General features: G+C 41.4%; 1 protein-coding gene across 4 annotated transcripts in view; it reads left to right on the forward strand.

Annotated features, from left to right (window-relative positions):
• Window positions 1–1,532: 1,532 nt before the first annotated feature.
• Window positions 1,533–14,821, forward strand: part of zfhx3b (zinc finger homeobox 3b) — a 202,473-nt gene continuing 189,184 nt past the window's right edge. For 3 of the 4 annotated variants that reach the window (XM_030102988.1, XM_030103153.1, XM_030102915.1), the window contains exon 1: window positions 1,900–2,156. The gene's annotated coding sequence lies outside the window, so the exon portion shown is untranslated. Of the gene's footprint in view, window positions 1,660–1,899; window positions 2,157–14,821 lie in introns of those variants that run through there. The other variant, XM_030102752.1, reaches the window with a different exon arrangement.

The raw sequence follows: 14,821 nt of genomic DNA on the forward strand, positions 1-14,821 counted from the left end.
TTGGATCATATGTTTGAGCATTAAGTTAAGAAACTTTCAAAATGTTGTTTCACGCCAGTATTTGAGCCCCAGTGTGATTTTCTTTTATTCAAACTGCCCAAAATTTGGGATAAGACTTTAAAAAGAGAAAATTCAATTATCACACAACAGTGTTAAAGATGCACTTTTGTAATAATTTCACATTTAAAACCACTTAACCAGGAAAACTTTGATCTTTATAAATATGTACAAATGTTTGTTTAAACTTGAAGCTGATGTTTGGAAGCTTTATCTCCAAAATTCCATTATTTAATCCAATAGAATGTTTTTTATGAGCGGATCAATTGAGTCGAGTGTTTGAAAAGTTGTTGGTTCAAATTAATAATCATTAAAATCCTGAAATCAATTAAAAGATAATGAACATATGCAAATGATTTTGAAAAACAAGGTATATATCAGATTTATGAATAAGTACCTTGATTAAATGTAATTAATATAATTACATCACATGCAACTATTGAATTTGAGTAATCTACTAAAAATGCTCAATTTTTTGAATGCTTGGGTTAATGGAATATTTATCACTTTATAAATTTTGAATCATTAATGTATACTTTTTAATCAAGAAATTAGAGGTCAATATGAACATTATTCAGTTTTTTTGTGGGAAAAAAATGTTTGAAGGTAATTAATTATGAGTTAAAAAAGGAAAACAAAAGTAAAAAAGTTTGTCTTCCTAAGTGAACTATGTTTGATGCTGAAAAAGATTCAAATTTGCTTAGTTAATGATTTTACATTTTTTTCATTGTTAGCCACACACACACGCACTCACACACACACACACACACAGCAGACAGTGCAATAAGTCATTTTGCGGAGAATTGGAGGTGCGGTGTGATTTGGGGCAGCCTGCAGCAGCAGTGCTGTCATTAAACAGCACCCTGAGTGATAAAGGCAATCCGAGCCACTGCATAGATAAATAAATTAAAATCATATCTTATGTATTCTTTTCACCTCACGTCAGACCCCCGCTATCCCAAATCCTGACCTCTCATCCCCACCCCAGCAACCCCCAAACACACACACACACACACACACATACACACACACACACACACCACAAATACACCCCTTCACTGCTGATGCAGTTGCCACCGCTGCTCCCTCCCCCGCGTGTCCACCGACATATCGGGGGAGAAAAATGAATGCAGCTTGGTGATAAATAATGTATTTTACTAATACGCATTCAGGTAGAGTCGGTGTTTGGCCCCGTCTCATGCACATCCAGAGAGACGAGAAATATAGAATCAGGGAAGGGAATGCTTTCCTCCTGAACTGAAATCGGTGACGGCTGGATAATAGGCTAAAACAACGAGCATGAGAGCGAAAGAGTGAGAGAGGCAGAGAGAGAGAGAGAGAGAGAGAGAGAGAGAGAGCAAGGGAGTGAGACAGAGAATGAGAGAGAGGGAACAGAGGAAGAAGAGGGGGGGGGGTACAAGAGAGGGAGAGAGTGGCAAGCATATTATAACTCATCCATGTGGATCACCCTAGTAGATTGGGAGCAATCCCTTGTTGAAATTGTCTTCTAAACACTTAGAGAGAAGGAGACAGAACGGAGCGGCCAAACCATCTCAGTGTGCCTGTGTGTGTACTCTCACACTGCCTGCTATCCCAGCCAAGGTAGAGAGACCTCTGACAGACTGCTTGCATGTGTGTGTGTGTGTGTGTGTGTGTGTGTGTGTGTGTATCCCATTTTGCGTGCGTGCGTGTGTGTGTGTGTGTGTGTGTGTGTACTTTTACCTATCTTGTGAGCCAGCCGGCTCATGAGTACGAGCATGTGTGTTTGAGCAAGAGGGAGAGAGAAGATGTGTGTGTGTGTGAGTGTGGGGGGGTATTATGCACCCTGGATGTTGCCTCGTGCTTTAAACAGCTGCCTACAAGCCCAGGTAGTGCGTGCCGGCTTCTAAATAAGCAGCACATTCACCGTCCCCTTCAGGACGGGAGGCTAGGCTGCAGAGTGTGAAATCAGACTAATACAGTGGCGTAGGGCTGAGCAGGAGCAGGAAGCAGCTCCTGCATGACTTACTTAGACCAGAGGTTTAGAGGACAAGAAACCAGCAGAAGGAAAAAGAGGGGATTGGACGTGAGAGGAAAAAAAGGGGATAAAAGACAGTAAGGTCAGTATTTTTGTTGTTTTAATTTCTGCTGTGTGGATTCTTTCTTTCAGTCTACAGTACTTTGAGTACAGTTAGTGTGGAGCTGGAACTGTGGCTGCTGTGTTTTGCTGGTGAAAGTATTGATTCTTAGCAAGTTTGTGGGAAGTGTGCTGTTTTTGATCCTGCCAGGTGAGAGCAGATGGAAGCACTGGATGTGGGGGGGGCGGCTTGGAGTGGCCCAACTCTGCAGTGTGTGTGTGTGTGTGTGTGTGTGTGTAAAATGTTGTTGTGTTTACATAACTTTTTGCTTATGTGTTTGGATTTATTACTTTGCTTTTTATGTGCTGCCTACGTGCAAAAGTTGAATATATCTAGTTTGATGGAATTTACAGTAGCAGTCACACTGTGTATGTGTGTGTGTGTGTGTGTGTGTGTGTGTGTGTGTGTGTGTGTGTGTGTGTGCGTGTGTGTGTGTGCGTGTGTGTGTGTGTGTGTGTCTTTTCGTATGAGTGAATGTGTGTGTGCTTCCTGTCATTCGAAAGGGGAGAGTTAGTAGTTTCATAGTCGTGCAGAACTTGTCCAGAAAGCAGGATTTGCTAAAAGAATCAGTTGTAGCAGTGAAGATGACAGAAATTGACTTTTCCCCCCCTCTCAGTTTTTTTGAGAGTAGCTCCCATTCACACCATTCACCGCTGTGTCATGTGGTGACATATTGTCCAATGAGAGGGTCAGTTCGTACAGGTGCAGAAACACCATGTGACGACGACGACTGAGTCCACTTCCCCAACAAAAAGTTGACTCATTGTGGAGTTTTTTTGTGGAATTTTTTTTCTTGTATGCTGTTCAAACATTTAAATGTGGAGAAGTTTTAATATTAAAAAAATGTATGAGATTTTTTGGATTAAAAAAAGTTTTTAAAATAAATTCATAAACTGAATTTTCAGTTGATAGAATTTCAACTGTTCATGACTGCTTTGCCAAAAATGTAAATCTTTCAATCTGGAGCTGGATGTTTTCCAGTTAAAAAAAAAAAAAAAAAAATAGAAAGACTTTCAGCAGGTGTGTAGCAGTGATGTGTAGCTATGAGTATGTGCCAGCATTTAGATATGTTTAGCCCCACACAAGCACAGGAAAAGTGAAAAAGCCTGGACTACCAAATTGTCAGCAATACTAAAGACATCAACACAAAAATTTCAGCCATCCATCACAGCTGTCGGCCTGTTTCTGTAGCGACAGTGATTTATTCTAGGGCTGAAATCCATTTGGTCTCTCTCTCTCTCTCTCTCTCTCTCGCTCTCTCTCTCTCTCTCTCTCTCTCTCTCTCTCTCTCTCTCTCTCTCTCTCTCTCTCTCATTCACACATAAACCCAAATACCATGCACAGCAACTTCTCCTCTGTTAATAAGTGTTGATTTTTTTTTTCTACTTGCAATTATTTTGGAGTTGACAAATGCTGATTGGAGATTTATCTGTCCACTTACAGAGCTGACGTGGCTCCAGGGCAGGTGTTCAAAAATATCAAACATGTTTTATTCTGGCGAGTGTATGAGGCTTTAACAATGTTTATTTTTGTACTTTCAGATTAATATTAACCCTGATAGGTAGGCTGAGTATGGCTGCACATCATCAGAGAAGCCACAGTGTTTACTGACAGGCATTTAAAACATCAATTTAGGATTTTTTTTTTATGGATACACTCCTGACAAATACAAATCAAGACTCGTGTAAATACTGAACAGCACTCAGTGTAACTATTATAAAGTGCCACTAATGCCTTCAGAATCATTTTGATTTGAATCCAAAGTGTTCTAACTTCCCTAAAGGAAATGTTTCTGTCAGTCTTGACATAATAAACAGAAATTGGCTTTATTTTGTTTGTAAACTTGAATGAAATTAAAATATTGTGGTGGAACGTCTGCAAATATGTTGTCTATTCATATCCTAATTTAAAGGATTATTTTTGACACGTGCGTTAGCCATGCAGCTAGCTACTTTTATACACAGGATAGAAATAAGATGAATGTGGAATCATGAATCAGATGTGACATGTGCTGCTTCCTCTTACTGTGTGTTTGTGGGTGACTGGGAGGAGCAACACAAATGCCTGCTACTCCGCTGGTTTGCTCCCCTTCTTTCTCCCCCTCTCGTTTAATTTCCTTTCTTTTCTCCGCAGATTCTCTGGTATTTTTTCATATGTCAAATGATAACTCAGGTCCTACACTGTGCAGGAAGATTTATAAGTCAACACACTCGCCCTAATATCCCCCATCTGCCAACAAGCACACCCAGTTCCATAAGCCCATGCTCTAGCCCTAAGCCTTGCCCCAAACCTCAAGAGTACGCCCTGAGATTGTGTGCGCGTGCGTGCGTGCGTGCGTCCGTGTGTGTACGTGCAGTCACGTGACAGCGTGCTCCCCGCTCTCATATTGGCTGTTGTGTGTTTGTCCCGCTGCGACAGCGTCACGACGCTGCTTTTGCAGATGCATGGTCAGTAGCTGTCAGCTCTTAATATGTTTGTCTGTCTGCGCGCTTATCTTCAGTGTTGATCTGAGCTCATCTGCGTGCATCTGAAGGCGAGCGGAGCAGAGAGTGTGTGCTTTCTGCTCTGGCCTGTGCACATGTGGAGGGGTGAAGCTGTAGCGCCGAGACTGAGGCTGGCCAGAGAGGTCACTCAGGCTCCATGAGAGCCAATATTCTGAGTGTGCTTTGGTAGAAGGTGTCATCTAAACCACGGCGCACATCTGGTTCAGCCTGGATGTCCTGAAGGATGCAGATGTACTGCTCCTGAAAGTATTTCATTCAGTGAAATTTGAATAAATTAAATTTTGGAAGTCATATGCACCACTTTAAAATCACTCTCCACAGTTTTTTTCCATTCATTTGCATACCTCTTATTCGAGTCCAGTTGTAGTTTTCAGCCGTTAGACTGCGTCTTGTGTGACCGAGGCTGCCTGTGCTTCTGCATAGTGATTGAACTCTGTCTGAGGTCTGGGCCTTGCCATGATAACGTGCCAAACTTAGCTCTGCTCCTAAAATCCTGGATTAATGCCTGCTTTAAGAGCTTAACATGGTCAGCCATTCAAACATGCGCTGGATTGACTGGACTACCCTGGTTGCCGTTATCTCCTCTGGAGTTTTACAAGCGCAGCAGTCAGTTGCGGAGGATTGGAGCACAATCATAGTCTGTGTTTCTCGTATATTACTGATGTGATATGGATCTCCTGGCCATATTAATTAATACATTCCTACAATTAAAAAAAAAAAAAAAAATCAACGTATCATCAGACTGTGAAACACAGAATATTATTCTGCTTTATTCCATTTCTATCTTATTGACTTTTATTTATTTGGACAGGAAATGAAAGTAATATATCAAGTCAAAAAGGACTACTCCAAGTGAAAGCAGGGGTTCGGATTTAGTAGCTGAATTAAATTCTCATTGTGAAAATACCCAAAAATAAAATCAGTTCCTGTTTCTAAATATGGTTAACAAAAACCTTGCAAGCCAACCCAAATATTTCTCCAGCTGTACTGTACAGCATGAACTGAATACTGTCAGATTTCCTCTACTCGTATATAATAAATATATTCAGAAGCCTCACAAAGCATTGACACAAGTGACATGTGCGGCTTCTTTCTTTCTTCCTTATGCAGAACTACTTTGCAAACCAGAAGTCATGTTGCAGATGGAACCTCTTGTGTTTTCAGGAAACATTTAGTGGAACTATCCATCCGTCTGCATGTCCTCGTGTGTGGATGTCGGCGTGTGATTGTCGCTGTATGGGTCCAAGTGTCTCTGCTGTTGTCCTCCGATGATTCAAACTCCTCTAGGAGACGGACGTCTTGACTGTTATGTCCACCTCACTGCTGTCAGTGCAGGAGAGAACTGCTGCATCTGGAACAATTGAATAAATAAATAAAACACAGTAAAATGCTGTTAAAAACACAATTCTGTGTCCTGAGGTGCATCAGAAAGCGGTTTGCTTTGATGGACAGAATTTTTTTTTTTTTTTTATGTGACCCTGTGCAATGTCTAATGAGAATAGAGAATTGCACAGCCTCCAGAAAGTTCTGAAATCACATCAAGCAGATAGAGAAAGTGATGCCTACAAGGGATTAGTTTAATTACATTAATGTCCCTGATTTATGAAATTCTGCCTGACATCCTTGTTGCCTCATTTGTTGTTGTTTCCATATTTGTTTGCATGTTAGGCTGGAGGTTCTTCTGCCTTAAATCTGTAATATCCATTGGCTAAAAATACAAAGTAATCACGCTGGCATGCCTTGCACAATGTCTGGAGCAAATATGGAGAGTCACTCTACATCTTATTACAGCTTATTACTGCACTCATGTGCATAATCACTTTATGCTTTCCTCACGTGTGAGCAGCATTTGCACCCTCATCTGTAAGCCTGACCAGAGATTGTGCTTTCTCAGCCAAGCTGCGTTATCTGGAGTGTCATCCACGTCTACAGAAGGAGATTTGAATGTTTGTTTCATTATCATATGCAATCAAGGACAAAAACAAGAGCATTGACAGTTTACTGAAGATCTTGATGCTACTTTGGCCTTCACAGGAAAAAAGTATTTTATCGTAATTAGCTCTTGACTTTATTCAATGTATGTAATATTTTTTTGTTTAACTTCTTTCATTTTCCTTGCTTCACAATTAAAAACAGAGAACAAAAACAGTTGGATACCAAATGAAAACCCTATCATGCTGTTTCGTGTCGACAGGATGGCGATTTTTTATTTTTTTATTTTTTTTGTTTAGCTTGTGATTTACCCAGAGCAGAATTTCTCATGATGATGTGCGAGAGCACAGAGGACCGAAGCAGCGCTCCGTGTTTCATGGCGCACTGTGTATAAGAGTAATGATGGTGGGCTTTGGTGCTATGTTGATTCCATCTTGACTGTTCTGCAATAATTCAGGAGAGGAGGCGGGTCGGGGGTGGTGGGGAGGCACCATTTTATTCCTCCAATCCCTCCTCCACCACCGCTGGAATATAATCCGCTGTCTCCTGACCTTCAAATCATGCAGCGCTGCAGTCATTTCAATTGGCCCGGCCGCCATTAGCGTGAAATGTCCTCTAGCCACTCTGCTTCTGCACATGGAAGATTTCCTTTCTCCCAGCATGGCTTCCCTCCTCCACTTTGCTCCGTCCCTCCATCTCATATTCTCTCCGCCGTGCCCCCTAAAGCCCGGCTGCGACGGAGGGTGGGAACCTCTTGCACTAAGGAAATGAGCCACCACAGGAGATGCAGTTGGTCAAAAGGCAGAATGAAAAACACTCGGTCCATTAGACGCCGACATGTTCGCATCATGCCACGTTCTTTAGAAACACAATGTTTTAGTACACATCTCATACAAGAGATATTGTTTTTGCATGCTGTATCTAAAAAAGTGCGTGTCTTTGTTGTGCGGCTGTGTGATTTCCAGAAGGAAAAAAAAAAACTAAACCTTGCAAAAATATGTGGACAAAAGTTTGTAAGTCTCTGCCGTTTTATACAGTAATCAATCGCTCATAAGCAATGCTGTTTGTTTTTGGACCCAGTGTCGGCGAATAGCGCTTTGTGGTGGCAGGGTTTGCTGGAACAGGTCGCAGGTAGATCTCCTGGCCAAGTGTATCGCGTCTGATGAACAGACTCACAGTGCTGGAGAGGAGCAGATATACTGACTGGAGCAGAGAAATCACATGCCACAGCTCAGCGTGTGTTATGTTGCTGGTAGATAGATAGATCAATTATTGAAAGAGGACATATTTGATATGATCTGAATATTAAAAATATATCAGAGGGCAAACAACATCCATGGCTGCCTTCAGATCTGTGCTGAGAGATGTGTGTCAAATCTCCAGAGAGATGCTTTATTCAGAAGGGTCAAGGGGTTCTTTGAGTGCTTGATAAGACGCGAGAAATTTTTTTTCATCATTATTTTTGTTGTTCATTTATTTAAAAAAGTGTAGAGATGTCAGCGGTACCTTTCAAAATTATGTTTATTATTTGCATGCCTCATAAATTATTTCCCCTCCTATATTCATAACTTCAGATAAATATCCCGTGACCTAGAATTCATCTCCTGATAGAACATCATTACAGAAACACACATATTTCAACATCTGCGTGTTTCTCCTGTTTCTGAAAGCTGTTGTTTTCCTAGTTGAGCTTTGAGTGATTTCGGCTCACCCTGTCACAGCTTATTATGTTTCTGGGACAGTCACAATTGGAAATGTGTAACCCTGTATGTGTATGACTGAACGCGCTCCAGTGTTCAGAAAACACTGACCCAGGTGTAGCAGATGAACTGATGAGATTTGTTTACACAGATAGCCATTGTGTCCCCTGGCCCCATATAGGTCCTCATTTGAAACCTTCCCAGAAGTCTATTTCTCCCTCCTGGTTGTTATTACATACAGTGTGTGTATTTATGATTAATGACCCCAGTGGGGTATATCCATAATGCTATGACCTCAAGGTAAAATTGAAATGCATGGACTGGATGTAGAGCATTCCTATATTATTGCCCAATATACTTAGCAGCCATTACATTTGTTGGCACTGGTGAAAATAAAACAGAAGGCTATGAGGTTTCAAATCAACAAGGCCACTCTAAGAAATGGACTTATTGGAATTGCATTAAGTTGATTAGACTGAGAAATGAATACTATTTACAATGGAGCAGTGTTAAACACTCTTGTTTCTCCCAGCTATAGGAGTGCATTGACAGTCGGTCAGCATCAATTAAATCTCCTGATCTGTATATCCTGAGAGGCCGGACTTGTTGTCTTCTAATAAAGCCGGTCTGTGGCAGCAGAATGTTTCATTTCCTCTTGGAGATTGCCCTCAGTAATGCGGACTGCTTATCATAGTCCTGGAGAAGGACTGCAGCAACGCAACATTCAAATGCTTGATACCCAGATCAACCTGAGGCCCGTGCTCACAGCACTTCTAAGCAATAGTACCTCTTTTTTTAGCTGCTCTGAACCATTTAAACTCAGGATTTTTCTTTTCTTTAAAACCAAGGATATTGGGTTTCCATATGGGTGTTCTATGTTGTTGACCCAATGGTTGCATTTAACATGTTTGCGTGTTTGGCCTGATGTGTTTTTGGGTTGTTCAAGGTATACATGGTGTTTTGGGAATATTATGACTGGTTGTGTGTGTCTGTTTGTGCAGATGAAAATGAAAAATGGGGTCTGGGAAGGACGGGGTTGTGAGGGGGCCAAGCTGTCCCTGGCCATTCATTCTCTGGCCCCCCTGTCTAATTAATGGGCCACGTTCATACACGTTATTGCACCGGAGGGTCTGTCACTCATTAATCATGTGACCTTCCGTGGCACAGTTAATGACCTTGGAGGAGTAGATCAGCTGGAGATGGTTGAAGCTGTAGAATTAAATTGTTTCTGGAAGTGGTCATGGTCACATCAGCCACTTTAACAGCCTCTCGGCTCAGGCCCCTCTCCTGTTACATATCAGCCCCGCGTCTCACCCACAGGCCCTCCCGGCCGCCGCCAGAGGGATGGGCCGCGGAATTTCAGACACTGGGACCGAGGATTAGAGTAGGCATGGGATGGAAGCAATGCTGAACCCAAATCGCTCAGTTACAACGTTATTGGCCGATTTCCTGCGTGACCACTGCCTGTCACTGTGTAAATCACCCACAAAAAGCTGACTTGTGCCAACTATTTAAAAAAACTTCTCTCATCAAAATTTTGTGTCGTTGCTCCAAACTATTTTTTCATGCTTTAAATGAAAACTCTAAATTTATTCAAATTATTTGTTGCTTAGTTTGGAACTCCTCACATGTCGACCAGCACATTCATTTCCTTCAATATGATTCAGAACAGATGCAGAATCTGTTTATATCCCACATTACATGGCAGAGTCATCTGCAGCCACGAATTAAAGCTGAATGATTATGACATGAATTGGTAAAGAGCCAGAGATATAAAAAAAAAAAAATCAATTGTGATTATTAATTTAAGTTACTAAAAAGGCATAAAACGGGATAATGAGACGATAACAGGATAAAAGTGAAATTAAAATGAATGGACATGAGACGTATGAAACATAGATTGATACAGTTCTGTTTTTTGTCATCAGTTTATTCAGTTTTTGACCAATTAGCTGTCCAAAACTTTATATTTCTAAAGAAGGGTAGGGGAAACTGTAACCTGTTAAACTCTTGCAATGGTTTCACACAAAATCAAATGCGAAAGTCAAACCAATGAATTTCCTCACCACAAAAATCAGTCAGCTAGCTATTTTACCCTGGAATCCTCCACAGATTTTTACGTATCTATATCTATATTTAATTCATCGCTGCAAAAGGGCAGCTTCCTTTAGCACTCACTTCTTCTGTGGAGGAAATGACTTATGACTTATTTTTGTTTTCTTGATGAAGGTGGCTGGCTACTGTTGTGGGATATTTGATATCAGTGGTGGATATTTATCTTGACATCAGATCATTAAAATCTTTGTATACCCTCATTTACAGAAAGAAAATATTGAGATATTTTGAAACACACCCCAGTGTGTTTCAAAATAGAACTGTTTTCAAATCACAGAATTAATATACAGCAGTTAAAAGCAGGCATTTTATTAGAAATAGACAAGATTGGACCAAGTTTACTTTTACATGTGTGCTGTTCTGCTTGTTAGTACCAGAGTAAACACACCTTTCTTTTTGTGACTAAAATGAATTCTAATGTTTGCAACATGCTCTTTAAAAGTACAGTAATATTCAATATTGATGTTTTTTTTTTCAGATAATCTGTTTGATTCTTTATTTTTCTTCCAAAAAGGGTCACGAAAGCTCAATCAAGTACAACAACATATTTAGGATATCATAATATCGTCAATTTAAGGAAGAATATAAAACTGTTCAAGCTGATAGAAGGGCGGAGAGAGTGATTACTCTGATAATAGTCCAACAATTATATTTTGATAGCTACAACACTTATAATTACAGCTTGGAAAATGAAATAATTTCAGCATCTATCCAAAGTTTAAACGATGATCTGGTTGTGGCTACCACCTCCTGTTCACAATCGCAGCATTAGAAATGTTGGCTTTCTTCTCAGTGACATTGAAATGGAGAGATTTTGTTTATCCCCGTCTTTGTTTATTTAACATTTTGCTCAGCGGGGGAGTTTCAGATAGATTGTTTTCAAGACAGTCCCTGCAGACAGCGAGCAAACACTCTACAGCTTCATCAAACAGAACAATCTTCAACTTTCCCCTTCTGCAGTGTGCAGGGAAATGTGACTGAGAGGAACATCATAATGGAATATGATTGAAAATGATCGTCATAATTTTTCTGTCTGAGTCTGTAACAATATGCTAGCACTGTTTTTTTGAGGATTTATTTAGAACTATGTGTAAGTGTAGCCTTACACAAGAAAAAAAAAACTCTGATGGATAAAAAAACATTTTATTTTCATGTGGCAAACATTTGCAAGTCGTGTTATTAATGGATTCATGCATGTGTGATGGATTGTAGATGTAGATGGATTGTTTTATTTCCTCACGAGAAGAAAGCTTGAGCAGACTCCGGGGCACATGAAATTCAACCCGGAATACAGAGAGGGAGCTAAAACAAATCTTTGTGAGCCAAAAAAGTGAGTTTAGACCTGTATGAAATGACTTCTAAATTGAGTTCATTTCACATGTGTGCTTCCTTTTCGTGCAAATGTGAGCCAGACAAGTTTTGATAGCAGCACAGTTACATTTTCCCCCCATTTTAAAATGTATTTTTTGACAAAGTAAATAAATAAAGAAACATTGTTAGGAATGGCATGTTCAATGTCAGCACACAAATATTGGAAGCGTGGAGGGAACGGCCATGAACCTTTGCAACTGTACTCATTAAAACATATAAAATCAAACTCACACACACACACACACACACACACACACACACACACACACACACACACACACACACACACACACACACACACACACACACACACAGGCACATATAGAGTGTGTGCCATTATCCTCGCTCCCTCTGTTACCACCCTCTGTCTCTGTCATTACTGTCTTCCTTCTATCTCTCCTTCCACCATCTTTCTCCTTGTTGCAAGTGCAGGCTTGATTAATATTTTCCACTGTTCCGTAACCATGGCAATAAGGTCACTGCATATGATACTTAATTGAATCTTCCCAGTGCTTTTGTGTGCGCCTCCAGTGTCCGACAATAAAAATCTTCCACTGATGACTCCGAGCCCCCTCTTTCAGTCTACTCCCCTCCATCTTTCTTTTCATTTTGTGCCCCATGAATTTATTCATTTGTTGCCTCTGCTACCACTTTCTTGTTCTCCCTTTCTTTCTTGGCCTCTCTCTGACCCAGTCTTCCCTGTCCTGTCATAGTCTTTTACATTTTTTTTGCATTGTTCTTGTGCATGCCTTGTCCTTCAGCGAGATAGTGACATTGGTATAGAGTAGAGCCAAGTGCGGCTTTTTTGTTGCTGTTGTGTATTTTTTTTCCTTTGTTAAAACAACACTTGTTTATTGCGTTTTAATGCCAGTGTAATGCACAGTACCTAGCTAGTCTTTGGCCTTCTCTTGTCTTCTTAATTTGTATTTTCCTCACTCTTTTTTTTCCTCAGTGCATCATTTGCATACTTGAATCAGTCTCATGTTCAATTGTAAATTGATTTGAAATGACACTGATGACTGAAGTAGCGAAACAAAAAAGAAAAAGAGAAAGAAAGAAAGAAAGCAAAAGAAACCTGGCACCCAGAAACCCACTGGGACTCAGAGTGGGCCACTGACACAGGGCACTCTCGGAGCAGGTGTTCTGATTAATGCCTAACAAATTGGGGTCCTCTAAGATGTGGACGTAAGTGGAGACACATTCGCTCTTCAGAAAATACGGGGACCGACACATAAACACATTGTGGCCGAGCCTTTGTTCATGGAAGTATGGAGGCTAATCCATGACAAGAGGGGATGCAGGTTCACAGGGAGAAAACACTGGAGTGGATAAAGAGTGGAGGGGTGAAGAGCCAGCTCGTCTGGGGGAGCTGGCTTTTCACGACACTGATGGACAAACTGAAAAACCCTCAATCACCTGGATGGATTTCTTTTTTTTTGGACAAATTCTACTCGGTTTTCTGTTGGACAGAATGAATCAGCTATAAAGCCGATATATTTCACCATTGTTGATATGTGTAAATGATTTTTGTTTTTAATAAAATCTGCCAGTGATCTTAATGCAATCATTGGCTCAAATAAAGCAGAGAAGATACAGTGAGACACCGGACACGGGAAAAAAAAAAAAAAATGCACACATCAAGTTTGACATATGCACCATAAAACAGCCATTAGCGGTTACCTACAATCCGAAGTGACAGTCTATCAATAATGTCACTCTGAAAATGGGACAGGTTTGTTGCTGTCTTTAAATCACCAGAAACTCCGTAGCAGAAGGGCGGGCAGGTATAGGAAAAGCATTAAGGCTGTGTGTTAATGGGTGTTGTGGGAGCAGCGGGACACCAGGGGCGCAAGAGGACATCGCTCATTCCTCACTGGGTCACCGGCTGCAGACATCTGCCCCGTCCTGCGCTTCGTCAAGTCAAGTAATTTACAATGATTAAACTCGGTATCTTATATCATTCACCGTGTTTGTTCACGAGGAATTAACACTCTGTCACATGCTTATGCACGCAGAGAATGTTTTCCTGCTTCTTTCTAGAGTTTCAGATGTATTTTGAAAAAAAAAAAAAAGAAAAAAAAGTAGTGCAAGCACTTATTCCCATATTAGTGCCAAATAAGTTTGTGTTTTTTAGATTTTGAAATGGGATTCATGAATATGCTCACCAACAGCGTAATCTCTCTCCAGCGGCTGTAAATTGTGCCATTAAAATAAAAATGTTCCTTTCCACTCACTGTGGAGTATAAAATCTCCACACTCAAATCAACCCCACACAGTCCCTTAAAGCTCACACAAAGCAAACTCTGTCACTTTCAAAGATATGCAAACAAGCACAAGCAACTGCCCCCCCCTTCCTCCCTAATGGGGCATTTGTGTACAATCAAACTTGGCGTTGCGTCTGAATAGGCCTGTTAATGAATGGCACGTGCACACGGCGTCTGTCAGCCTCCCAAACCGGGAGTGGAGAACACTTACTTTGTAACACGGCCATGTTTAATCTGCAAGCATGTGGCAGCCATAGTGCGCCCATCTGTTCCTCTCTCACACGCACGCACACACACACACACACACACACACACACACACATACACACACATACACGCCACGCTGCTTCTCGGGGTTTCTATCGTGTTCCTGGCGTAACAGGCGAGCGTTGCAGCAACAAGTGTCCCCACATTACCGCGCCTGCCAGCTCCTCTCACTTGGCAGTGGGCCCGCTAAGCTGCCCGCCCCCCTCATGTGAAAAAAGACTTGATTGTGCCAGGGGAGGGAGCTTAGGGGCCGGCCGGGAAGAGGGGCGACGAGGGGGGGATTTGATTTACATACTCTAGTTTATGTGACAGTCATCTGATGTTAAACAGCTCCAAAGCAATTAAGAGTCATTATCCCTTTTGTTTTTGTCGCCGTGGCGTGATGCAGCCGTGACGGCGTGCGGGGCGCGGCGCCCCCCCCTCCACCGTGGGGGGCTGCCTGTGGGAATGTCGGTACGACGCGGGGTCCGCCTCCTACCCTTCCTCCCCCATTC

This window comes from Salarias fasciatus, chromosome 1 (genome assembly GCF_902148845.1).
Source record: "Salarias fasciatus chromosome 1, fSalaFa1.1, whole genome shotgun sequence".
Classification (NCBI taxonomy): Eukaryota; Metazoa; Chordata; class Actinopteri; order Blenniiformes; family Blenniidae; genus Salarias; species Salarias fasciatus.